Below are 27,655 nucleotides of genomic sequence, written 5' to 3'. Positions count from 1 at the left end.
ATCCCATCGGTGTTAAATCTGCCTGCCTGATAATGATAATTTTATTATTTGTACCCTGCCCATCTGTCTAGTTGCCCTAGTCACTCTGGGCAGCTTCTAACAAGATATTAAAAATATAAATATATAAAAACACAGCGAAGCATGTGTACTCTGGTACACAACAATCCATTCTTGCAGCAGAGACCTCACTTTGTGTCATGGTGACATGGCCACTGAGCTTCTTCCGGGCCCATTTTATCCAATCAGTGGGTCATAAACAGCTTATCTGAGGTGTGCCAGGCATCTGGGACTAGCTGTCATTGAAATTTCCCACCATAACCCTGACATAGTATTGCTCTTGGGCATTGTGGGGGATTTAAATAGCAGACTGGCCACCTAGTGCTGTTCACAGAACGGGGCTGGAAAACAAAATTAAAGGGGAGGTGTGCTGGTCCCAAGGGTTAACCATGCGGCGAGGTCCGAGTCCAGTCCGAGGTCGAGGGTGCGGTATGGAGGCTGTCCATCAAAGCTGAAGCTGGGTCCAAGGCAGGGAGTCGGGTGAGGTCAGGAACTCTGGCAGGACAGGGTGCAGGCAGGAACAGGCTACCAACAATGTTGCTCCCGCAACCTGGGACTGGGGCTGGCTGGCTTTTATCAGCCCCGAGGCACAGGGTGGCCCCGGTCCACAGGTGACTCGCCTCTCCTGGCCTGGAGGCGAGCACTCCTCCTGTGGGAACTTAGTTCCCTCCGCCTCTCTGCCCTAAGCCTCTGCAGCTCAGGAGAGGCTGGAGGGTTACCAGACCCAGAGGCAACCTCAGCCTCCCCTGAGGGGGCTGAGAGTGGAGCACCTGCAGGCAATGGGTCCTCCATCACCTCAGGAGCCAGAGCAGACTCAGCTGGTGCCTGCACCTGAGGATCCAGCGCAGGTGAGGACCCTTCAGGCTCAAGCCCCAGCTCTGGCTCAGCCTCCAAGTCCAAATTCCAGGCCATCACAGGAGGCAAAGGAGGGAGATGTCAGTAGCAGACCTTGCCATGGTACTGGGGCCCCAGCAACTGCCCAAGGATGCCAAGTGCTGATGCTGGCCCTGCACTGATGCCTCCAATATCAGAGCTAATGGTGGATGGGTGTGACCAGAAATCAGCTCCACTATCGGTGATAATGTTGGGGGGGAATCAGCTCAGCGAAACGGTCCTTTCCCTAGATAGCAACACTTTATTCTCACCTGCAATACCGAGAAGAGACGAGCCTTTCTCTCCAGGTCCCTTTGAGCGTTGAGGGCCCTTGAGCTCAGGAAGAATAACGACAAGATGTTCCCATTTTTGCAGACATTTCTCCCCCGCTAACACCCAATAAAATAAAACAAGAATCCTACCTTTCTCTCAAAGGAAAAAGAACCTTGAAGGCATTCAGGCCCAGCTCTCCCATGAGAACTCAATCGTGCACTACTTTCCTAGCTTTATTTTTGTTTTTCAACCATTTCCCCACCAGAAACCCGCAAATCCCTTTGAGACGACCCATCTTTCAAGGCATCTTTTCCCCCTCCCTCAGTCCCATTGATATCACCTGCCCTTACCGCTGAAGAGCGCTTGTTTGCCTGTTTAAAGAAAGAAAAGAAAAGAAAAGAAAGTGGGGGGGATAAAGGATGCACACATAGGATGCAGCATCATTAACAATTCTTTAATACATACAAGCAAATCTGGCAACTTTAAATCATGTTTCTTTCTTTGAAACACGCTACAGACTGTCTTTCCCACTTTCTACTTAGCAAATCTTCATAGAGTTTTTAATACTCTTTCTCCTTTTGCCATGATCAAAGGAATCGCTCTCCGTTTGCTTGTTCCTCTGATAAGTGATAAAAGATGTCAGTGAGACTAATGAGAACTCCCTCCAGCTCCCTTCATAAAGCCCCTGTAGAAAAGGAAAATCACAATGCATCATCAAACCTTTTAGGGAAGGGAGGGGGGAGAGGGAAATGCTAGGTACAAAGGCAATGGGAAGCAGAGTATTTTGGGTGGGGGCTTTTGCAAAAGGGGGGGGGGATAACAGTGAAAAGAAACTAAAACTCTGACCAAGAAGCTCAATTTAGATTAAAAAAAAAAGTGGGGAGGGGGGAACCAATAGGATCCTTGGCTAGACAATTCACAGGCCAGTTAGTTGTTGTCTTAAAACAAAATGCCCCTATGTTGCTTTTTTATTTTATAAAAGCAGTAAGATAAGGTCAAAGGCTTTGACTGTGTCGACCACAGCAAACTATGGCAAGTTCTTAAAGAAATGGGAGTGCCTTATCACCTCATCTGTCTCCTGAGAAATCTCTATGTGGGACAAGAAGCTACAGTTAGAACTGGATATGGAACAACTGATTGGTTCAAAACTGGGAAAGGAGTACGGCAAGGCTGTATATTGTCTCCCTGCTTATTTAACTTATATGCAGAAATCATCATGCGAAAGGCTGGACTGGATGAATCCCAAACCGGAATTAAGATTGCCGGAAGAAATATAAACAACCTCAGATATGCAGATGACACAACTTTGATGGCAGAAAGTGAGGAGGAATTAAAGAACCTCTTAATGAGGGTGAAAGAGGAGAGTGCAAAATATAGTCTGAAGCTCAACATCAAAAAAAGTAAAATCATGGCTACTGGTCCCATCACCTCCTGGCAAATAGAAGGGAAAGAAATGAAGTGAGAGATTTTACTTTCTTGGGCTCCATGATCACTGCAGATGGTGACAGCGGTCACGAAATTAGAAGACGCCTGCTTCTTGGGAGAAAAGTGATGACAAACCTAGACAGCATCTTAAAAAGCAGAGACATCACCTTGCCGACAAAGATCCCTAAAGTTAAAGCTATGGTTTTCCCAGTAGTGTTGTATGGAAGTGAGAGCTGGACCATAAAGAAGGCTGATCGCCAAAGAATTGATGCTTTTGAATTATGGTGCAGTCCCATGGACTGCAAGAAGATCAAACCTATCCATTCTGAAGGAAATCAGCCCTGAGTGCTCACTGGAAGGACAGATCCTGAAGCTGAGGCTTCAATACTTTGACCACCTCATGAGAAGAAAAGACTTCCTGGAAAAGATCCTGATGTTGGGAAAGATTGAGGGCACTAGGAGAAGGGGACGACAGAGGACAAGATGGTTGGACAGTGTTCTCAAAGCTACTAACATGAGTTTGACCAAACTGTGGGAGGCAGTAGAAGACAGGAGTGCCTGGCATGCTCTGGTCCATGGGGTCACGAAGAGTCAGACACAACTAAACGACTAAACAACAACAAAGATAAGGTGGTTTTCACCACTAGCCCTATCCAGGGTAGAGCCCATGAAGTTAATTGGTAACTTAGGTGCATTAATTTCAATGGGTCTACTCTGAGTAGGACTTAGTTCAATACGGTTCAAAGCTTGCTAATGAATCAGGGTGATGATGTCACTGGCTTATGCCAGTACAGTGGTACCTCGGGTTACAGATGCTTCAGGTTACAGATGCTTCAGGTTACAGGCTAGCCCAGAAATAGTATCTCGCGTTAAGAACTTTGCTTCAGGATGAGAACAGAAATTGCACAGCGGTGGCGGGAGGCCCCATTAGCTAAAGTGGTGCTTCGGGTTAAGAACAGTTTCAGGTTAAGAATGGACCTCCAAAACGAATTAAGTTCTTAACCCGAGGTACCACTGTACAAAAGAAAAAGCCCTCAGGTAACCAAAACTGGGATCTGAAAAGAGAGTGAATGCTAGATTATGAATGGGGAAGCTGTGGTCCTCCAGATTCTTGGGTTTTAAAATATATATAGTTGTTTGGTTTATAGCTTGGAAGATGTATCTACCCAGTCCCTCCACAACCCATTCTGTCTCATTCACACACCACTAGCATTGCTTTAAAAGAGTAAAGAAAATGCACAGAGGTCCCATTAGTAAAGAAAAGAGATTCTTTGCTTAAAGTTTCTTTATATTTACAAGGATGGCTTTAGTTTCTAAAGCCTACATGGCGAGAGGTGGTTTCATGGCTGCCTCGTGCGGGAAGGAGGAGCAGGCAAAGGGACAAGATGAAGGGGCGGAGCTTGAGGGATTAGTAGGAAACCACAAAGCATAATTTCTACTGTTTATCTATGTCTCAACACTACCCTCTACTGACCGGAGGCATGCAAGGTTGCTTATAGCCAACACAGATATCATTGAACTATCACACCCATCATGCCTGAAAATTGGATGGGTTGGTTAACGCTGCTGGGAACTGGAGTCCAACAATGTCTGGATGGTGACAGGTTCCCAACCATTGCTTTAGATTCTGCTTGGCTGTATCCATGAATTGCCATATCCAGCCTAGACCTGGCCCATGCCCTTAAAGGTACACTTAGAACTGAGTTGAACTTAAGTCAAGTACAACCCTATAATTTAAGCAGAAAAACTTGGGGAACTGTGGGAAACTCCCAGCAGCCTCAGCCATCATGGCCAATTGTCAGGAATGAAGGGAGATCAACAATAGCTGGAATTCACCACACTTGCTACCCCTGTTCTAGACCCTTTCAAGCTCCTTGCTGACTTTACTTGGCACAGGCCCAACTAGGCAACCAATATCACCACCACGACCACCATTTTAGCTAGGAAAACAAAAGCAGAAATGGCCCCAGGTCTCTAGTTCTTTTTTTGTAGAATATTTCCTTGACCTCAGATGACATCTGAGCAACACAAAGAATCAATGTAATGGCTGAACCAGACATTTAACTGCTAAGCTAAACACCAGACAGGGCTGGTGAAAGTGGAAGCAGCAGCCTCTTCCTTCAGCAGAGGTCTGCAATGCAAATATACGGCAGAGGAAACATAGTTCACCACAACACATAGTTAAACTATGGAGTCTGCTCCAACAAAATGATGTGATGGGCACCAATGCAGTTGGTTTAAACCAAGGCCAGCCCAGGATGTTTTGCAGCTTGAGGCCCCCATTGGGCTCACAGAGCTCCTTTAATGTCCTGGGAGATAAAGCAGACCGGAGCTATGCACTCCCAAGGTGTCTTCTATTGGTAAGTACGGATTGGCAGTTAACTAGAGGCTGTTACCAGGCCTGGGGAATCTCAGGGTCTCCAGAGGTGGGGAATCAGAATGTAGCCCTCCAAGCCTCCTTATCTGGTCCATGGGACTCTCTCCAGGTCATCCCTTCCTCAGTCGCACCTTCTCTCTCCAGGACAAACCCCTCGCAGACCTTACTTCTTTGAATGTTTTGCCTGGCTGGAACATGTCCCTGACCTCTGATTATTTCTTTTCCTCACCTGGACTGAGGATAGAGAGGGTGTGAGAGTATGTATGGAAACTAGCCTGCTGTAGAAAGGTAAAATTGTCATCCTTTGCCCACCCCACTTTTGCCACTGGCCCAACCCGCCACTCACATGTGGCCCCCAGAAGGCTTCCCAGAAGGGAATGTGGCCCTCAGGTTGGAAAAGGTTCCCCACCCCTAATTTACGTATACTTACGTCCAAGCCACAAACAGCTTTGAAAGCTCATTTCTGCTGATCAATACTGTGGCACAGGGTGCAAGAGCAGGCCACACCCTGGTCAGTTGGCAGCTCTGGGTTGCCTGCATGCTTCTTGTCTCCTTGTCCTTGACCCCACCTGAGGTCCTTCCTTCATTCTGGGAATTTTCCAGTGGCTGGACAAAATTACCCAGGTAGAGAGGGGCATGGCAGGAGTGCAGGGGTAGAGATCTGCAGTATGAATAGGGTGGGAAAGCTGGCAATTCCAACAATGTCCTTTAAAAGGATGTATTAAACTCAAATTCTTTGGAAAAATTAATACGCCACATACGGTGTGGTGAGAAACTTGAAGCAATTTGGAGCAAGGAGGGCCATTAGAGGCTTTAAGCTCATTATACAAAGCAAAGCATCTTTGGGGGGATTTTTATAAGGAAACCTATTATACTTGCAGAGGAGAGCAAATTATTAAGGATTGGGAACAGATGTGGGGGAGGAGAGGCTCCCAACTGTGGGCACGTCTAATGCTTCCATTTTTGCAGTTGGTTTGGAAGAACAGAGCATGCCAAAAAAGTTCAACAACAAATGAAGAAAAGGGCAACCAAAATTATAATGGAGATAGAGTGATTCCCTTACAAAGGACTTTTTAGTTTAGCGAGAAAAAGAAAGGAAGAGGTGACACGATAGAAGGATATTTAAAAAATGCATGATGTAGAGAAAGTTGATGGAGAAAAGTTTTTCTCCCTCTTTCGTAACACCAGAATTTGTGGACATGCAGTGAAGATGAATGTTGGAAGATTCAGGAGAGATAAAAGAAAGAACTTCTTCACACAACACATACCCAAACTATGGAACTTGTTCCCACAGGAAACAGCCATGGCCACAAAATGGGATGACTCTAAAAGTGGATTGGACAAATTCATGAAGAAGAGGGCTATCAATGGCTACTAGCCAGGATGGCTACGCTGTGCCTCCAAAGGTGAAGGCAGTAATGCTTCTAAATACCAGTTGCTGGAAACCACAGGAGGGGAGAGAGCTCTTGTGCTTGGGTCTTGCTTGTGGGTTTCCCACAGGCATCTGGTAGGCCACTGTGAGAACAGGATGCTGGACTAGAGGTGCCATTGGCCTGATCCGGAAGGCTCATCTTATGTTCTTATGTTCCTATCCCTATGTTCAGAAAGTTGCAACTCTTCAGTCATACTGAAAATACTCTGCCCATGCTCAGAAGCCCTGCTATTTGCATTCCTCTATCTGGCACATTCCAGAGCTGAGTCCCAGTCCTGAAACAAGGTCCTGGTGGTTCTAAATGCTCGAATCCAGCTAAAACCCTTTATTCTCACTCCCCCCCCCCCACAACCTCTCATTTGTCAAGTGAGAATGATGACATTTCTGTTTCTTGCTCTACATCTACCCCCCTTTTTTCTTCCCTGATTCTTCTTCCTCTTCTCTTTAAAAGGGAAGAGCTGGCCTCTTCCTGCCTCCTCTCTTCCCCCATTCCCCTTCTCATTTCTATATGATTTGACTCTTATATATTTTATAGTACCCGAGGCAGTCACTTTGCAGGCCTCCTGCTGAGTAAATCGCCCTTCACAGAGAAAGATCTTCCTGTCAATGACAGACGAGAGGTGCCAGCAGCGGCTGAGGAGGCTTTAAAAACCCACGAGTTGGCAAATCAGCAGGTATCTGTGTGCTGTTCTGGGTCCGCCCCTAGAATTAGTTCCTATCTTGTATCAAAGGAGCTTTCCTTCTTTTTTTAAAAAATGTAAAAGTACAAAAAGGAATGGTGGGGCCTAGAGGCTGTGTTTCAGGTTAAAAGACAAGAGCGTGGTATTTGCCTTCCTTTAAGAATTCACTTTTTTATTATTAAAAAAAGAAAATAAAAAAATACTAACACCAGCAGTTTGCTCTTTTACTTGTTTTGTTTTTCTTGTTCACTTAAAAAAAAATCCTGAGAGATTGCCGAGGCAACAAGTTTGCTGAAGCTTCACTCATGCTAGGCCATGTCCGCATGAAGCATCTAAAACAGTATCACACTGCTTTAAACAGCCACGGCTTCCCCCAAAAGATGCAAAATGCAACCCTCCAGACCTCTCTGATTGGCCCTTGGGATGCTGCCCTCTCCTTAAACCACACTTCAAATTCTTTTGTCCGTTCTCGAATTATGATAATGCCTCTTGCTTGCCTGGAGAGCAGATTTGTGTATTATGGCAAGCATGGAAACATCTGGCTGAATGTAGCTTTCCATACAAAGGTAAGAGTTGCTTTTTTGCTCCACCTACTTTGGCCACTGGCTCCACCCACCAGTGTCATGTGGCCCCCAGAAGAGAATGTATGGCCCTCAGGTCCTAAAATATTCCACACACCCTGCCTATGTGCAGTGGAAAGAGGATTGTCACTGTTTGCTTATAGAAGGTGTATGTATGGTGTTCAACACAGTAATACTGAGCCACAAGATACTTCCTTTCAGTCAACCCACAAACACCTGGGATTGGGCATTTCAGATGTGAAGGTCTGAGGATTACAGCAACTCTATCAAGAAGTGAGGCTGTGGGGTTGGCGAGGCAGGAGGCTGAAGAGGCAATGCTATTACCGGTAACTACTTGGACAGTGTATAGTTCTGGTTGCCTCACTTCAAAAAGGATATGGCAGAGCTGGAAAAGTGTACACTGATAAGATTAGGTCTGCAGGAGGCTGTCACGGAGCACAGTGTTCAGCTGGGAATATAAGGAGTGAGATTATATTTTAGGTCTCCTGGTCCTGAGATGTATAGGACTTTGTACACCAAAACCAGCACCCTGAACTTAGCCAGGCAGCTACGGTAATTGTTAGACAGTACAATTCTTTCAACAGTAACATGTTGGCGATATCCTGCCTCAGTGAGCAGCAGAGCCATCACATTTTACACCAGTTGCAGCTTCCAGACCAACCTTAAAGGCAGTCCCACATACAACACATGGCAGTAGTCCAGCCTGGAGGTTACCAGTGCATGCACAGCAAAGGCCAGGCTATCATGGTCCAGAAATGGCTGTAGCTGTCTTGCCAGCCAAAGCTGGTAAAAGAAGCTCCTATGTGCTGCTGTTGTTATAAACAAGAGTTATCCAAAATGGCTACTCTGCTAGGTTTCTATCCCTTGCTCGGTGCTCCCTAGCAATCCTTCCTTCCACAACCACCTATAGAACGTTTTGGTTCCTACTATGACTCACTGTCACTTCAGACAGGATCAAGCTACTAATCTAAAGCAAGTCCTGCAGTTCACGGCCCTAGGGTGGATGTAAAAGATCAAACAAAAAGAAACACAACCACACACACACACACACTCCCTTTGCAGAGGCTGTGGAGAAAATTTTGCTCTTCTCTGGCTGGACTGCATTACAATTATTCAGCACATTTTGGCGAGGGAGGAAATCAGTGTAAAGGGATGTGATTTTATAGGCAACTTAGGTTGATCAGTTTAGAGACAGGATGGATTCTTTTGCCCGGGCGATCATGCTGTCTCCAGCACCCGTCTGCAAACTCTTAGAAACCGTTTCAGCCAGAGAATGTGAAATTTCATACAACTGCAGCTGTATGCCAGTTCTTTAAACAATCGTCAAGCATTACAGCCAAAAGGGCCTCTGAAGTTCTAAATCAGCCGGGGGAGAAAATATTACGGAGGGATGTGGGATTAATATCAGCTAACTTGTTAAAATTAGTCACGGACATAATTAAGAGCATGCTTGAAGAGTGTCCATGGGAAAGCAAGGGTTTTCGAGAAATATTTCTAGAGGTAAAATTATACATTGATCCCCAGTGATAATGGGATAATGCTGTGAGTTTGCTGGCAGTGATATTGGGCTTTTGAACCTGGCAAAACTAACAGACCAGAAGCTAACGGGGAAAGCTAATCAGTTCCAGGCAATGCTGGAGTGTTTTTCCCCTCTTTCGTTCTAGGGCAGGTGGGGAACATTTAAAAACAATTTCAAATAGCAATTCAAAAGGCTTGAAGGTCCAGTAGGAAATTTTGCTGCTGTAGACCGACTACAGTGTACCTTAGCTAAAACAATCAGCTGAACCCATATGCTCACCCTCTAGATTGCAAAGTTGGGGGACATTCTGGCAAATTTAGGAGCAAAATGTGACATTAAATTACTGGAACTAGTGATCAAGCCCTTGGTGGCTGGTGGGAGCCATTTCTTAGACCCACAAGGCATCCAGAGTCAGGGAAAGAAGCAATAAATGGCATAACCTCCAATGCTACAAAATTACCTTATTCAGTGGATTTTTGTGAGTACCTGTACCAAGGTAATTGTAGCTAACTGAATGTACAATTTTAAATGCAATGGACAAAACAAAAAACTGAGCCCCAAAATGTTCTCAAACGTTACTTGTCCATCTGTAAAGTGCAACTGATGCTATCTGACAACAGGAATGTAAGAAGACAGCACTTTCCGTTCTGCTCTGTATTCACCACAATCAATGCTGTTTACGTTCCACTGCATTTCAGCTTCTGCCAAATACTGCAGTATTAGTATCACTGTCCATTATCTTATATAAGTTACGTAACTTACATGCATTTTAATGTGAAGGAAATGTCAAAATGATGTAGAAAACTGTCATTAATTACTTATTGTTTGAGGACTTAAGAACAACTACAGTGGTACCTCGGGTTACATACACTTCAGGTTACATATGCTTCAGGTTACAGACTCCGCTAACCCAGAAATAGTGCTTCAGGTTAAGAACTTTGTTTCAGGATAAGAACAGAAATTGTGCTCCGGCGGCACGGCAGCAGTGGGAGGCCCCATTAACTAAAGTGGTGCTTCAGGTTAAGAACAGTTTCAGGTTAAGAATGGACCTCTGGAACGAATTAACCTGAGGTACCATTGTACTATGTGAGCAAATACTAGTCATACCAATCAAAGATCCCAGGTTCAATCCCTGGCATCACCAGGTAGGGCTTGCAATGTCTGCTGTCTAAAACCCTGGAGAGCCATTGCTAGTTAGCATTGACAATACCAATCTAGATGCACTAGTGGTCTGACTCAATATGAGGCAGCTTCCCAAAGTTATTGGCTAAGAAGAGCTATCACTAGGTTTTACAAACAGGTGCATGAATCAAGGAAATGGCAGCATTCAAATATTTTAAAAGCAGTCCATACATAGCATCATTAAGGTGCTCACAGCTTCAATTCTGAACAGGAGGCAAACTTCCATTAGCCCCACTCACCTCCCACAAAATTCCTTGGAGAGTTATATCCAGGCACCTAATAGCAATTTTTGTGGGACTGTTTGGAATTATGGAATCAGCACATAGGGGCAAAGGTGTCAATCGCCGCCTCCTTCCTTACTCCTGGTCTGATCTGATCTCCCACAAACTGGTGCTTTGGGGCGAGAAAGGAAAACATCAAGAGATCTGATCACAAAAACTCCTATATCTTCTCTGTTCCATCCCTCCTTTCTATGACAAGGCTAGAGTTTTGTTTGCAGGAGTACAGCTTTCTTCCTCCCTCTCTCCTTTCTTTTGCAGGAGACATGATTGCAAATGCATTGATGTTCCACTTCACACATTGGGAGGTTGAGCCCTAACTCCAATTAAGTGCTGTTTGAAAGCCTTATTTCAGCTGTCACATAAGAAAACTATATTGGTTTTAAGAAGGGGGAAAAAATAACTGTCAAAAAAAATTTTAGGGGGGAAAAATGCCCACCTGAGTGACAGCTGTATCCACAAGTAGAATGTCACACCATGTCAAAGCTGTCAAGAACTCAGAAAGGCTTGGGGAATAGGCGGCTGCCTGAATTTGCAAGAGGGAGTCTTCATTGAAAAACAGGGTTGAATTAAGTGCACCAACGTGCAGGGCCTCAGCATAATCAGAGCCTCTGCTGAAGTCTGCTTCTCTGACAATCCCTCTGAACAGAGAAGGTATTTAAACTAGACCCGCAATTAGAAATTCCAGTGCTTAGAATGAACTAGTTGGGTTTCACAAAGTTTCCTGGATTACTCCAATACCTGAAAGACCAGCCTCCTTCGCTACAGACACTCTTGGGTGCTACTATCACAGAAGAAGCCCTGGAATTCCACTGCAAACCTGCAAGCTGCTCGAAAAGATGGTGGTGGTCCAACTTCAGGCATGCTTGGAGGAAGCTGATCACTTGGATCCATTGCCAAAATGTCCAACATCTCCGTATGTTTGCTTTTATGGGCCTGCCACAAAGATTTAGGCGGGTCCATTTCAGTGAGAGTCACAGTCTTGGGTGTCATTGATGTAAGGTGGGGAAAACTCCAGAAAATTTTCCACTGCCTTCCTTTTCCATGGAAGTTTTCCCATGTTGTAAGTTTATTCATAACAGGGAACAGGTGCTGATTCCAGATAAACATTAGGCAAGATTAGCAACTTAGGGGGGGGGGGGGAGAGCAAGCTTTGCTTACCACATACAAATAAAATAAACAAGCTAAAGTACTCTTGAGGGTGGGGATGGAGAAACTGTAGCCTTCCAGATTATTTATTTGTTTATTTATTCAATTTAGATCTCCCTCTTCCTCCCAAAGAAGTTCATGGTGACAAACACATCAATATATATGAAAACAGTTGAAAACATTATACAAGCAGTGGTTTCAGTGGCCTGGAACCATGTCTTTCAGCCATCAAATGCCTGGATGAGAAGGAATGCTGTTACATTCCTCCCAAAAGTTAATAATGAGGGAGACAGACACACCTCACCAGGGAGGGCATTCCACAGACATGGGCCAATGCCAACTGGGCAGCCCCCAGGGTTGGCATCACCAGCATGGCCAACAATGGATGTTGTTGGATTCCAACTCGGATAATCTCCGAGCAGTGGCCATTGTGGCTGGTGAGAGTCCAACGAAAGCTGGAAAACCATGTGCTCCCCCGTCCCTGCTCCAACCACACTACACTGCCTCTTCTTGACAAAATCTATTGTGCAATCAATTTAAAAAAAACAAAACAGAAGTCCCTTGAAATGAGTTGACAATAACTCGCTCAAAAACGCCCTGAGCACTTTACTTCCACCTGATCAGAAGCTGACCTATTTCTCTAGTGCTTCTGTCCGTCTGTCTTCTAAAGAACTAATAACAAATGCTCTGCTCAGGAAAAAAAAAAGTCAATTGTCTTCATACTGAAATGTCTTTTGGCCCTTGCTATATGTTTTGCAATGGACATAAATCCAGTCTTGTCTTCCAGCTTGCTCACTCTTAAAAGAAGGGGGGGGGGAGAATGGGGGGGGGGAGAGGATTGGACTTTCAGAGAGGTCAGTTTTCACATCAACAAGCCTGCAAGATCTAGATGTGTATCTGAAACCACACTTCCTCCAAAACAATCCTCCTCTGTTTTAATAATGACGCTGTCCTTACATCCCAGGGCTTGCTTCCAGGTCACAATAAACATACAACATGGTTTATAGCTCCCCTCCCCACCCTCTCTCTCTTAAAAAAAAAAGAACAATAATTTAAGGGAGATCTTTTTCAACAGTTTATGTCCCAGTGAGCTCCCTGGAATCCAAGCTTCTCTCTGCAAAGGCCATTATTCTCAAATTACAAGCAGCCTTTGGACATATCCCACTCCCCTCCCCCCCCCCCCCCGCACATTGTGCTACAATCCCTACACTGGTTAGAAAACTAGGATTACAACAGAACAAAACAGGGAGGGGGGCAGGACACGAGTCTTCAGTCACAGAAGAATCAACATGATGTGCAACTGGACATCCAGTGTTGGGGGGGTGGAACACTGTTAGAAGCAGTGTTTGTGGAAGAATTCCAGAATTTCTTCCATGACCTAGAACAAGGGTGGCCAAGGTAAAGCCCCAGGGATCAGATGTGGCCCTCTGGGCATCTTTACCTGGCCCTCAGAACTCTCCAATGCATAACTGAACTCTGCTAATGCCTGTGAATGTAAGGAGAGCCCTGCTAGATCAGGCCACTGTCCCATGTAGTCCATTATCCTGTTCTCCCAGTGGCCAACCTGATGCCTCAATGGGAAGCCTGCAAGCAGCATACCCTCCAACATTTGTCCAATGAAAATAGGGACATCCTAAGGAAAAGTGGGACATTCCAGGATCAAATCATAAACCAGGACGGCTTCTCTAAATCATGGATGTCCCTGAAAAATAGGGACACTTGGGGGGGCTTGAAGCAGGACCTGAGCCCAAGAGCACTCTCCCTTCCTGTGGTTTCCAGCTGCTGATATAAATATTGCTTGTCTCTATCTTGTTTGCCTGGACAAAGAATAAAGAGGAGTGTGCAAGTGTGTATAGAAGCTAGACTACACAAAAGTAAAAATAAATAAATTATATGTGTTGTTCATTTTGTTCTGATTTCTGCAGTCCTGGCAGACCAGAGGTAGAGGTGCCAACAAGTCCCTATAGCTCCACAGTTGTGCCAACAATGCCTATTTCCAGGTTTTGCCTATGTGCCATGCGCACATGGGTAAGCTACCATCTCTGAAGGGCCGGCATGGAATCCTCTCTGACATGCCACTTGGAAATGGAGTATTCCCCACCTTGAAACATAGACTGGTTGCAGCCCTACCCATCCCTGCTCTCCACTTAATAAAAAAGGCATTTGCTGCCCAGTTCTTCGAAAGGAGACTCTCTTCCCCCACCCCTTGCAAAACTCCAAATGCTTTTATTTGTACATCAGAGAGAAGGGGCCCACAGAAAACAGATTGATTAACATTTGGAGGCATTTTGCTTTCTGCAGAATCAAAGCCCAAAGATTCCAAAGGGAAGGACGGAAAACGTCCCAAATGTTAATCAGTCTATTTGCAGCTTCTCCTCAGATGTTTGAAATAAAGAGCGAGTTTGGGGAGGAGGAGGAGAAAGGAAAAAAATTAAAAATGCTACAATTGCATTTTGCTTGGCCAGCTGCCAAGAGATACCTCCTTCAGGAGATGGTCGCTAGCTGCACCTTAACTGTCTCATCCTTTTGTGCAGCAGCCCAAACTGTGCATGTGATTCTTACATGTTTCACTGGCTCTTTTTTTTTTTTAAAGAAACAAAGAAAGAAAAGGAGGAAAGGGAAGGAGGAGAACAATGAGCCAGATGGCTGCAGGCACAAACTTGCAAGCAGCAGAAGCACACAGAAAGATGCAGGAGGCTTCATTTCATTCGGCAATGCCCTAAAATTGTCACAACGTATTTCAAGCACCTGCCACATCCTGATTTATTTTGGATTTTAGTACATCTGTTGCAGCGGCAGTTTAACAGTCAATTCCTGTTCACAGGGTATTCTGGGCATCATAGCTCTGTGAGGGAAATAGGGGTCTCCTAACAACTCTCAGCACCTTTAAGAAACTAGGGTTCCCAGAATTATTTGGGGGAAGCCATGTCTGTTTAAAGTAATATCAGAGCACTTTAAAGGTATGATGTGAATGTGGCCTAAATGTGGTCCGTTTCTCCAGCAACCTGTTATCACTGTGGCCAGCTAGACGCTGGTGTGGAACATGCAAGCAGGACCTGAGAATTCTCCCCCATTGGTTCATTTTTGTCCAATCTTTCAGGATTTAAAAACACAATTGAGTTTTCTAGAAAGGTTAATTTTGATTCAAAGATTTGTTGTTGGTATCCTCTGTAAGAATTGAAATGGATGCAGATTTGGAAGAGCAGCCCTTGCCCCCCTATGGGAAAGCTGCTCCATTCTTTGTTTTATTTTTGTTTATAGTCCCTCTGTGTATTTCATTTTCTCCTGCTGGAACCACTGCTCTGATGCATGCTAGGCATTAGCAACTGTCACACTAAATTAGGAAAGAAAAAAGGAGAAGGAGAAAATGCCCCATGGCCTTTAATGGAGAAAGTCCTATACGGGTGCCCAAGTAACATCTCTGGGGAAATCATGTATCTTATTAAGAACCACCCAATTTCACAAAAAGAACCGTACATTTATTTATTTAAAAGGGGAGGAATTCCGTTTTCGAGAGGCTTAATTCTCCTTATGTGAAAAGAATCCAAATGACCTCAAACTCTGAAAGAGCTAATGGCCTCCAAAGATTCAGCCACTCCAAAAAGCATTCTCAAACAGATGAAATTTCTTTAATGATATTTTGCTTCCTGAGTTAGCATGGTTGGCTAGAACATGTTTGTCAAACAAGAGTACTGTATATATAGTTATATTACCACTTATTCAACATCCAGTGCACTTCCCACTGCTAGTTTTTCAAGATGCATTCACAAAATGTTAGACACAATCTATACCTTCCAACATGACCCACTCCTGTGCAAATCACATTATTTGTGTGAAATTCCACCTGAAATCATGCAAGATCGCAGTGGCCATTTCGGCTGCTGTCCTCTTGTGAGAAAAAAATGGGATGTCCCATTTTTTCCTGGGGCAGTTGACAAATATGCACAATCCATACCTATCACGTTGTTTCTTGACCAACACTGCTGTTTGATGCATTTCCCCACCCCCACCCCTCAAACCAACTTCAATTCGACTTGAAAACATAATCTGCATTCACTTCATACTTAAGAATATTGTGTACATTTGAGTTGGCTGAGCATGCACAGATGACCGCTCCATGAATAGTAGTTCCCAGGTGTGTGTGTTCTGGGTTGAATAAACCCCAAAATGTCTCTCAGCTTAACCTACCTCACAGAGCTGTTGTGAGGATAAAATGGAGATGGGGGAAAGTGTGTATGCCACTTTGTTCTCCTTGGAGGAAAGGTGGTATATAAATACAATAATCAATAATCAATCAATCAATCTGAATGTTTGGCAATTCAGGAAGGTCAAAAGGAAGTATTTCCTCATGTAGTGCATGGCCAACTACGGAATTTATTATCATATGATGTAGTAATGGCTGCCTATGTGGCCAACTTTAAAAGGGGAACAGGACAAAGGTACAGAGAATAAGACTCTCAGTGGTTACTAGACATGACAACTATATTGCCTCCTGAATGAGAGACAATATGTCTCTTGACTACCAGCTCATGGGGATCACAAGTGAACAGTTGTATTCATGTCCTCCTAGTGAGCTTCTCATAGGCATCTGATGTGGGATGTCAGCATCCAAAATGCGTATGTAAAGGGTTAATTGCAAGAGCTGTAGAAATCTATGATGTCACACACTCTGCGGCAGTTATGGCAGTTGGTACAGTTATGGCGGTTTATTGAATAGTCTCAACCGTTAGAGCAGCAGGTACGCTGTGTTGTGCTGCTTTCTGCTTCAGAGTTAGTGAGTTAGTCTGTAACAGTTTAATCTAGGTAAGATGTTTAAGTATCGCTTACCTGCACTGCGTATATTTAATCTGCAACTGCAAGCACACTAAGTAAAAGATATATGTTATCTAAACTTTTAAAGAGAGTGTCTTGCATAGTTTTTATAGGAGTGGAAAAAAGAACTATGGTAATTAAACGGGGCAAACAATCCAGGACTGTCTTCCACATTCCCTAGCAAATGGGAACCAGTGTCTAATTCCCACATCTGAGCGGCCAACATGATAACATAACACTGGACAAGATAGCTCTTAGGTTTGATCCAGCAGGGCTCTTCTTATACTCTCTTGGAGTGACCCAGCTATCCTATTCCTGGCTTATACCTCCTTCCACATACCTTGTAGTATTGCTCACCACCACCCTCACATCCCACTGAGGTCCTGCTATTTAATTTAAAAAACCAACAACATGATTACTAATTATACTACTAAAATAATCTGCAGTTATTCCAGGAATGGAGAATCTCAGGCCCAAGGAGTAGCAGCCCCCCCCCCCCCCGCGTCTCTATTTACCCTTATGACACCTGGGCCACACCCAGGGCTATTTTTCTAGAAAAAGAGGTGCTGGAACTCACCATGAAACCCCCTTGTGTTCTCTTATAATGGCAATGGCGCCCACCTGAGAGGCTCTGGAACTGGGTTAAGGTGAGTTCCGGCTGAAAAAAAGCCCTGGCCACACCCCTTTCCTTCAGGCCACACCTCTCACCAGCCCAACTTCCATGAGTGTTATGGCATGGCCGGACTGTGACCTTGGAACTCTGATAATGCCTCTCAGTTGCCTGGATGGAGAAGAGAGGGGTGTGTGTGTGTGTGTAGAAACGGACCTTCTGTACGAAGCTGAAATTGTCTTCCATTTCTCCACCCGCTACTGGAACATTCCCCAGAAGAGAGCCCAGGCCCTTGTCAGTCCTCACACCCCTGAAAACACGCACACACCGCAATTCAATTCCTAGAGGAGACCTTGGAGAAGGTGCTGGAAATGTATTGAAGTGCAATTCTTGTTTCTAAAAAGGCTGTTAGGTTTTGAATGTGTGCCACCCCCCCCCTGCACCAGCCAAAGTCCTTCCCTGTCAAAGTAAGCGAGGTGAGAAAATCCAGTTATTTGTTCAAGCCGGAAGTATTAAGTAAATGTATTTTCCAACACTGTCAAAGTTGCCCATGAACTGCACACCTGCGAGGGACATCTTTGCAGGCTCTTCCCTCTCTCAAAAGCTCTTCCTCGCCAGCAGCCCTGAACCACAGACTCAGATGTTGTTAAAAAGCTTACAGTATCAGCAGGGCCACGGCAGCCTCCATTAGAAACATGATACTAAGATGCTGATTAATACCAGGAGGGGGCTTTAATCAGCCAAAGCCATATGCTATTTAACTTAAGATGAAAGTGCAAATGATAATCATTATTTCAGAAAGGATGTATTTAAAAGGAGAGCAGAACAGCAAGTGGCATCTTTTTATCATTAGAGTTCTTCATGCAGGCGCTCACTCTTTTTTTTTTAAAGCTTTATAAGCTTTTATGAACATCTGGACCATTTTCTTCATTATATGGGCTTCCAATGGCATTATGTTTGATGTTGGGTGTGTGTGTGTTTTTCTTTTAGCAGAGCTATGCTAAATTTCTAAATAAACAATTAATTCCTATTAATTATAGTTTTCAAACTGGCAAAATTATCCTTCATTAACTTAATCACTTCTATTTTATCTGCAAATTGTATTCACTCTTTCATAATCCCCTACATCTAAAGACTCCCCCCCCCACTTCTACATGCCAGGCTTCTTCTGATGCCATGCATGCTGTTTGTAGCAAAGGGGTTTATTTTTTTTTAAAGCAGCCATTTCTCATTCTCTTGCAGAACATTAGATGTGAACCACAGCCTCCCACCCGCTCCCCAGTTTCAAAAGGCAGCCTAATGCAATCTCGGTTGTTTTTAACCAAGCAGTGCTCAAAGGAATGCTCCCTCTGCCCCCAGCTCAATGGTGAAATTGGATCTACAAAGAGTCAGGACTTGATTGTCACTGATGAAACTTCAGTGTTATCATGAGGTTTGTCTGGGGTGAGGAGAAATGCCAGCCAGCATGAATAGGCAAGGCAAGTTGAAAGTAATTCATAAGCTCACATTCTATGGGATTCTAAATCATTATAAATGCAGGGGTGAGATTAATAAACTCTCACTTTCAAAATAACCGTTGCTTAGTGAGTTAGGGGCATCCTCAGAGAAGGTCCAGAAATGTGTTGTTAAATTTCTCATGCATATGATTATTATAATAATTTTATTATAATTTATATGCCACTTAATTACAGTTGCCTCCAAGCAGTGTACTGGAGACTCAACTAAAAATAAGTTAAATCTCTAAACTCAGAATTCAATTAAAATGCATGCTGGAGCAAAATAGACTTCAGTAAGTACCAGAGGTCGTGTCTGACCTCAACTGAAAGGGAGTTTTCATAAAATTGGGCCCACAATGCTGAATGAATGTGGATATGAGCCATGCATCCAAGCCGTGGGGGACAACTAACAGTGATTCTGTCTAAGACCTGAGTGATCAGGGAGCAGGTCATGGGGTATCCTGAGGTATCCTGGATCCAAGTTGCTAAGGGCCTTGTAGATCAAGGGTCAGCAAGGTTTATCTTGCCTGGGCCGGCTCGATCCTGCAGAGATCCCTCTACGGACCAGATTGTGGGCGCACATGAGTGCGCGTGCCTGCGAATTCTGCGCAGATGCAATTTCCGGCACCGCAGAAGCGAGTCCCTGCACCGCGCTGCGCCGGTTTAGCACAGCACGCTAGTGGGTGACTCGGTTCGGGAGCGGCTTGTGGGCCAGTCAAATGACCTCCGTGGACTGCTTCCGGCCCATGGGCCTTAGGTTGCTGACCCCTGTTGTAGATTAGCACAAGAACCTTGAACCCGACCCAGTAGTGTATAGCAGCCAGTGCGAGCTTTTGAGCATCAGAGTTATGTTCTGGCAATAGTTCCAGCAACAGTTTAGCTGCAGCGTTCTGCATCAGCTAGAGAAGGATGCATTGCAACAGCTGAGTTTTAAGATTATGTGGTTTAGTGCCGGGAACAGAAGGAAAATGGTCATCCACCAGTGTTAACATCTACCACTGGCTGGTTGCTGGGATTCTTTGATCCTGCTCTCCACAAACCAAAGTACTTTTTATACTCCAAAGGAGGAGTGGGGACCCTATGGCTCTTTGGATGCTGTTGGACTACAACTCCTGTCATTCCTGACCATTGGCCATGTTGGCTGGGGCTGATAGGAGTTGGAGTCCAGCTATATCTGGAGGGCCACAGGCTCCCCATCTCTGTTCCAAAGTTCACTCTCAGAATAGGAGAGATTTGTTGTCACAGTCCCAATCCCCAGAGTTCCCTGAGAAGAGGGACTGCTTGTTAAACCACTCAGTTGATTGTAGCTCTGTGAGGGGAGTAAGGTTCTCCTAAAAACTCCCACCACCCTTTACAAATTACAGTTCCCATAATTCTTTGAAGGAAGATGTGGCCGTTTAATGTGGTATAGCAGTGCTTTAAAAGTATGGGTGCGGTTGTGGCGCCTGAGCAGGGGTGCCAACTCCCAAGGGCTGAGCCCTTTCCCCCCATATTCTTTGGGAGGGGGCTAGGGCCCCCCAATGTTCAAAGGAGGTTGAGGAGGCTGAGGGCAGCTTCAGTGGCCAGCTTATTCTCTTCCTCCTCCTGCCATGAAGATGAAGGAGCAGGGAAGCAGCCCCCTGCCAGAAGCGGGAGGAGGAGGAGCTGCCAGCCATTGAAGCCATGCTGCTGCTACATTTAGCTCCACCCCTGACTCCTCCTGACGTCCTGACATCATGTGTGCGATGTCATCCCTTTTCCCTCAGAAGTTGGCACCTCTGCCCCTGAGATCGGTCCCACCCTACTATAAGGTAGAGCTAGGTAGCTGCCTCAAACAGCTGATTTTGGGTGTCTTGAATTTGTTTTTTTTAAAACAACAACAGGGTATACATTCAAAACTAAATAAATGGTAACTGTAATAGTCAAGATGTTGTGACATTGTGCAGAAGCCTGCAAAACACCCTTTTGCAAAGCACATTCCTGAAGCATTGGCCAAAAAGTGACGGATTCCTACACAGGCCACTCCCCCTGCTGCCCCACACCATTCTCTGTTGAGAATGTCTGGTGTTCCCCTTGGGAACCCTAGACCCGGTGCTCGTTGCGGTTGGCCCTAAACCACTGCTACATCAGGAGCAGTGGCAAATTAATCCATTAATTATCTTAACCATTCAAATGAGGTCCATTTGCTAATAACCTTTTAGCCGAAAATGGTATCTTCATCTGACGGAGCTTAGACATCAGAGGAGAAACCGCAGTAAATGCCTTTACTTGGACAGTTAAACTCTTCCAGAGCAAGCTCTGGAAGTGTAAAAGTTTCCTGCTTTCAAAATCTCCAAAGAAGGCTGGTTTTTCTCCCCCTCCGCCTCCTTTTTTTTTTTTTTTTTGGCTTCTCTGTTACATTTTGATGTTGCTTCCTGCGAATATCCTTGTCAGACGATACTAACTCTCCACCTACTCTCCCTGTCAGGAGCATTCACTGAGCTGACATTCCAAAGACTCCCTTTTTGAAAGCTGATCTTATTCAATGGTTATATTTTCCAGCAAATATTTGGAAACCTATTAGACAAGTAAAGAATCTACGGCTGCCCCCTTTCCTCCCCACCCTCTTATTATTTTTTTAAAGCAACAATGTGAAGGATGATCAAAAAATTAAAGTAACTAATTAGGCTGGCAAATAGATTTCAGAGGAATGAACTGAAGCGAGCTTGACATGCACGGAAGACATTCTCCTACTGTAGACAGAAAAAAGGGGGGGGGGGAATCAGCTGAGAAAACTAAGGAAAAAGTATTGGTTTGAAATACCAAGAAGGAGAAGGTTTTGGCTCTGCATAAATCCCAGATCAAAGCGTTTGGGAAGGGATGTTAATTTCAAACAAGGTATTTGCTATTTGGGCTCTCAGAGAAGGGTCCATAAGTAGAGATCCCAAGTGCAAATTGTTGGAATCCCCAATCAAAAGGACCATGTCCCTCTTGGGTTAAAAAATAAAATAAATTTGGTTTTATAGTTTATAGCAGAGTTAAAAAACAACAACTACTAGGAAGCTAGAGTTATCCAGTCCCACTATTATCCATTCTCATTCACACATTATGAGCACTGCGTAAAAGGAGTACGTAAAACACACTGAGGTCCCATTGGTAAAGTGGCGGGGCGGCGGGTCTTAGCTTATAGTTTCTTCATATTTATAAGGATGGCTTCAGATTCTAAGCCTACATGGCTGGAGCAAGTTTCATGGCTGCCTCATGGAGGAAGGGGGGAGGGAGGGAGGGAGGGAGGGAGGGAGGGAGAGAACGCAAGAGTTAGGGGCAGAACTTAGGGTTTTTGTGGGAAACCACAAAGTGTACTTTCCCTGACTTATCTGTAAGTCTCAACCCTGTGCTCTGCTGACTGAAGGCATGAAAGGTGGCTTATATGAACTGTAGCAAGTTGGCAGGTGATGGAGAAAGACTCTTTTCTGCATGAGAACCTGAAGATGGCTTATTTCTCTCTGGCTACCTTCCCCAGAACCTAAATGAAAGCAAGTAGCTGTCATCTTATTTTTCCAGGATTTGTATTACTTTGGCGTGTTTCCCTGCACCCCCAATTCTGGGGTCAGGAGAGAGATAATATAAAAGATGGGCTCTTTAAAGACATAAATGGCTTTCTGGACAGAATGGAGGCATCCTCTACAGTTTTATTTTTATCAATTCACAGAACAGGTCTCACATCTAAGTATGAAAAGCAAAGAAGAAATGAAACCGATGTTCCTTTGCATTGGACTGAACGTCTTTCTTCCGTGACTCAGCATCTGAAGTTTCCAAGAAGAGATTCTTGAAAGTACAGCCTTTTCTTCTCTAGTATCATCTCCTTGCCAGGCGAGCAATCCATAAAGCTGTTACACTCCTTCATCTTAGCTCTTATCCACCTCACAGTCCTTTGAACTCAGAAGGACTTGATTTAGGTTAAACATCAGGAAGAATTTCCTAACCATCAGAATAATTGGGCAATTGAACAAATTTGCCACGGAAAGATGCACAGTCCCCCATTATTCTGAAGTTATTAAACAGAGGTGAAACCTCCGTCAGTGATGATTTGTGAAGAGAATGGACAAAGCTGCAAAAATAATAGCCCCCAAAAGCCTCAGGTTTGAATCTCTATTAGTCTCATTGTGGATAGCAATTTACAGTTCCACAAAGGGTTGATCTCTCAGGGCTTGCTCCCCTTGGACTGCAATGTGATACTTTGCCATGCCTTTAGTGGCAGAAGTGGGTGGTCAGCATGCATGCCAGGGTTCCCAGGCTGGGAGCATCCCAGTCCCTGAGATTTCAGGCCCCAAACCTGAGACGTAGGGCGGGCCTTGGTGATCTCATGGGAGTGGAATCTGGGGACAGAGATTAATTAGGAGAGGGGAGTGGAGGAGGGCAGATTCCACAGAGTGTCTATGCTTTAATTTGCAGCCAGCTCCTGCTGGGCTGAGGCCTGCAAGCTGCATGCACAGTCTTTGTAATGCCCCCCCCCAATAATTATTAAAGGTACTCTTTTCCACCTGGAGGTACAAGCCCTCCATCTGCCACTTGGAGGGGGCCAAGGAAACCTGGAGACTTCAGGTCAGACCTAGAGGTCTGGCAACTCTAGTGGATGGTCTTGTCACCATGAGAGGAAGAATGAGCAGAGCTATAGGAAACAAAGGGTCCTTCAGATTGTACTGAATTTTGCACTCAACAATCACAGTGGGACCTTGGATGTGCCTTTTCAGTAATTAATGAAACAATAAAAGGTAACATTACAGACATATCTGGATACTTTGGAGTGCCATTTTAAATCAAGATGGCGGACTGAACCTTCCTTTTCCCTAAGAAAATAAAACATTATTTTAATCACTGATCTCAAAATTGGACTGATTTTTTAGATTCCCAAGAATTGTGATATGAGGCTACTAGTTTACTGTATTTGCTGGCAAACCAATAACATTTATTCTCTGGGCTGCTCACAAAAAAGTTTATTTTTTTTTAAAAAAACAAACGAACAGCAAAATTAAAAATGCAATGTCGTACAAGATAAAAATAAAAGTGGCATCCAACATTGTTCTCTAAGACAGCAATACAACACAGGGCTGAACTTGGGCCATTCACAGCCTCTCAGTCTAACCTACCTCACATGACTGTTGTGAAGATAGCGAGAGCAGAAAATCAAGCTATGCTGCCTTGAACTAATTGGAGGAAAGGATATAATGTATGCCATATCGTAAAAAAATGTATTTGGTGTCTGAGACAGAACATCCTGCTGCCATGGTGGGGCAAAGTCAGATTCAATGGGCCTTTGGCCTGATCCAGTAGGGCTCTTCTTATGTTCTAACTCCACTGTCACATACTTCTGAACACTGGTTGCTGGGAATCTCAAGTGGGGAGAGTTGCAAAGATCCTGTTTGAGGGTTTGTGGCATCTATCTAGTTGGCCACTGCGAGAACAGGATGCTGTACTAAATGGGCCATTGGCCTGATCCAGCAGTATATTATTATGTGCTTATGATGTTTGCTGCCAATGACCTGACTCAATATAAGGCAGTTTCCTATGTTCCTAAAAGAAATCAATTGGAAAATGTGTTTAGAATTGTTTTTTTAAAAACAATATGGAATAGGAAACAATGATGAATTGCATAGCACTCCTTGCATAGTTTTGTACTTGCTTTCATAAAAAAACTTTTTTTTAATCTCTTAAACTTGGACTAAGTAGAGTTTTAAGGTTTGCAGAGCTGTTCTCCAGCTGAGTCCTTTCCTTTTAGATATGCACACCTCCTCGTTGGACATTCATTATCAACCCTCGTGTTCGTCTTTTATCTACAAGTCCTCTTCAGTGTTCAGCATAAACTACATGGACACCTTGCAGATTGACATTTCTTCATTCATGCTTTACCTTAAACAGCATGCAAAGACATCAAAGAAATGGAGCTGGCTTTGATGTTACAAAATGAAAAACGCCTCATGATTTGCCAAGACCAGGGGAACTTCTAGTTTGCGCTCTCTCTCTTTCTCTCTCTCTCTCTTCCACCTTAAAGGTGGGGGGAGATCCAACTTCCCTTCAGACATGTGAAAAATCTTTTCCTATTGTTCAACCAATTTACCCAAATGTTGCTTCCCAGCTGAAACACAAACCAGGGTGGACAACCTTTTTCTCAGTTAAGGGTCTCATTCCTTCATAAGTAATCTATTAAGGGCCAAGGGATAAAAGTGTCCTGGATTAGCTAATCCAGACTAAAGAAGGGCATGCTCCAACTTTCACCATGGTCATCTCAGGAGCAGAACGACGACCAGATAGGAGGATAAAATGAGAGTTGCCTAAAGCAAACTATGGAGGGTGGAATTTGAAGGCTCCTCTTTTGGGAGTTGCCTCTTTGGAAACTGGACAGTTTCAGAAATCCCTGCTTGGAAATTTCAAGCAAAGTTGTAGGAGTTTCATTAGGTGTAGTTTCTAGAAGGGTCACCTTTCATGTTGTAAAACCAGCCAAGAAACTTGTGCTACCTGAAAAACTGAAAAAAATTATGGTGGCATAAGCTTTCATGGACCAGGGTGCAGTTCATCAGACGCATGGAGAGAGAGACAGAGGGAGAGATCTTTCACCAAACTCAAGCTTGTGATTTCCTTGCCAAAATGGAGAATAAATTTGCTATGTGTTGAACAAGTTCTGTCAGATGTGTTCATCATCATTATTATTATTTCTTGGAAAGTGCTTAAACACTAATTTTGCTTAGGCTGTCTCTTTTTAATTAAAAACCAAAGGACGTCACAGGATAGGACCAAAAGCAGAGAGAAGAAAGGGCTTGAAATGTAACTCTTGCTATTACTCCCCAGAAGCATGTCTGATGAAAGGCAAATGTCATGAGGGGAAACGCCTTGTGCAAATGAGCTGCTCCTTTGCCGAACAACCATGAGGCAGGGTGAGGCCACTTACCTCAGCTTGGGATGGGGAGAATTTAGATTCAGTTTGCAATTAAAGGAAAATCTACCTAATTTGCACTTTTTGAAACAATATGCAAACTAAAACACAGCCATCCTTTGAAATTTATATTTCTCCAAATTTTGCAATGCACTTCTCCAGCACAGTGGTGAGTACAAAAATGCATTTATTAAAGTATGCATATAAATGCATGTACAGTGGTACCTTGGGTTACAGATGCTTCAGGTTACAGACACCGCTAAGTCAGAAATAGTACCTGAGGTTAAGAACTTTGCTACAGAGTGAGAACAGAAATCGTGCGGCAGCAGCGTGGCAGCACCGGGAGGACCCATTAGCTAAAGTGGTGCTTCAGGTTAAGAACAGTTTCAGGTTAAGAATGGACCTCCAGAACGAATTAAGTTCTTAACCCGAGGTACCACTGTATTAGTGAAAATAACATACAAATACACACTGTGTTAAAGGAAATTGCTTTGCAAAAATGTATATATTAGGCAGAATTGCAGGCAAAAAAGTACATATTAGAATTTTTCACTAAAATGTGGGTGGATTTTCATTTGGACTTTAAAAAAAAGCATGATGTGGAAAATGTGGGAGGTTGCAGTCAGATACAACTAGCAAGCATAGGGCTAGTTGGTGCATGAAGGGAAAAGGACCACAGAGATGTATTGTAGATACTCAGCTAGGTCACACACCCTCTGCTCTGGAGAGGAAATGAAGCATTTCTGCTTCCTCTCTGTGCATCATGTAAGCCACAAGAAGGACATGTCTGTGCTTGCTCCCAAGCACAGACCATATGTTTGAAGCTACTTTGCTGTATTTTCTACCCAAGATTATTTTGCCTTGCTGTTGCATGGAACAATGCATGACTGAGACCTTGAATCTGTAAGTAAAGTATTTTAAAATTACTTAACTGTTTGTGGTTTGCTTATTGCAAGAGGGGTAGAAAGAGGTCATCTGCTGTGTGCAGCTGAACAGAATTAAAACAACCTGTATTCCCAACACTATACTGTTGCTTAACTTTTTTGGGTTTAAAACCTGCTACTGGGGCTCTGTGTGTGCAAGCTCTATGTTTTGAATTTATGCACACAGCTGATTCTTTTGTTGTCCACCCACACATGTGGGTCCACGGGAATTCATATATTTAATTTTCCTTCCACAGAAGTGTGGAGAACTTAAGTGAAGACTGGGAAAATGAGAATGCAAGAAACTTAACAAGATGGACCAATGGACTGACTCAGTATAAGCAGCTTCCTGTGTTCCTTCTCCGGGATGGTATATAACGCTGCACACAAACTGGGCACAAAACGCCCCCTAAGAACTCCACTTGCAGGCCTGGGAAAAGGAAAAGAGGTGCCTGACTAGGAATCGAATCCCCTGAGAGGATCACAGGTTTTTTTATATATAAAAAAAGCCACAGCTAATTTCTCAACCCCTTCCAATATGTTCAGATTTGTCGCAAGCAATGTGTGGAAGCATGTGGTTGCTGATAAAACCGCCTGTTAATGCTCTTACTGCTACATGGGCTAGAAAAGTGATCATCTATATCCATGGTGATTTAGCCCAGTGTCACCTTTGCCTCTGAAGGTGATGTAAGGTTTGCAACTGATTAATGCGGCTATCGACTCCACTTTGCTGCCTACCTGTCCTGCAAGGGTGCGTCTTATGAGTTGCTAATTAAGTGCACCTGCTGCTCTGTAGAAGATTTTAGGTTTGGGCTGGACCCCTAAAAAACCGGCTCCAGATCTGAGAGGGCCTTTGGTAATGTGCAAGCTTCCCTAATGGCAACAGCAGCCAGCAGGGCTCCAGCAGAAATACACACAACTATTTTGAGTGAAAGCATAACAAAGACAACCATAGAAATATCAAAATTTTCAAAAGTAGGTTGTCCATAACTTGGCTATTGAAAAACAAGGGGTCTGCAGTACCTAGCTAATTAGGAACCACTGCTGTAGTGTGTTATAAGGGTGTTTAGTGTTGCTAGGATAACCCTATCCCCTTCAC

The 27,655-nt window shown here is 44.1% G+C and overlaps 2 long non-coding RNA genes across 4 annotated transcripts; one reads left to right on the top strand and one right to left on the bottom strand.

Moving 5' to 3' along the window:
- Positions 1-1,643: 1,643 nt before the first annotated feature.
- LOC310768281 lies at positions 1,644-17,413 on the bottom strand. 2 transcript variants are annotated; one of them, XR_014551258.1, is made up of 3 exons: positions 17,260-17,413; positions 5,025-5,234; positions 1,644-1,888 (listed from the first exon to the last, which is right to left on the bottom strand). It is a non-coding gene; the product is annotated as an uncharacterized lncRNA (long non-coding RNA). The 2 variants fall into 2 exon arrangements; XR_014551259.1 differs by lacking the exon at positions 1,644-1,888 and having other exon boundaries at positions 3,879-5,234.
- On the top strand, positions 15,932-25,882 carry LOC310768264. Of its 2 annotated transcripts, XR_014551238.1 has the most exons (4): positions 15,949-16,629; positions 18,491-18,680; positions 22,267-22,844; positions 24,482-25,882. It is a non-coding gene; the product is annotated as an uncharacterized lncRNA (long non-coding RNA). The 2 variants fall into 2 exon arrangements; XR_014551239.1 differs by lacking the exon at positions 24,482-25,882 and having other exon boundaries at positions 15,932-16,629; positions 22,267-23,545.
- Positions 25,883-27,655: the final 1,773 nt, after the last annotated feature.

This window comes from Podarcis filfolensis, assembly GCF_964270895.1.
Source record: "Podarcis filfolensis genome assembly, chromosome: 8".
In the NCBI taxonomy this organism is placed as follows: Eukaryota; Metazoa; Chordata; class Lepidosauria; order Squamata; family Lacertidae; genus Podarcis; species Podarcis filfolensis.
The sequence above is the reverse complement of the archived record's forward strand: the minus strand, read 5'-3'. Positions and strand labels throughout refer to the sequence as shown.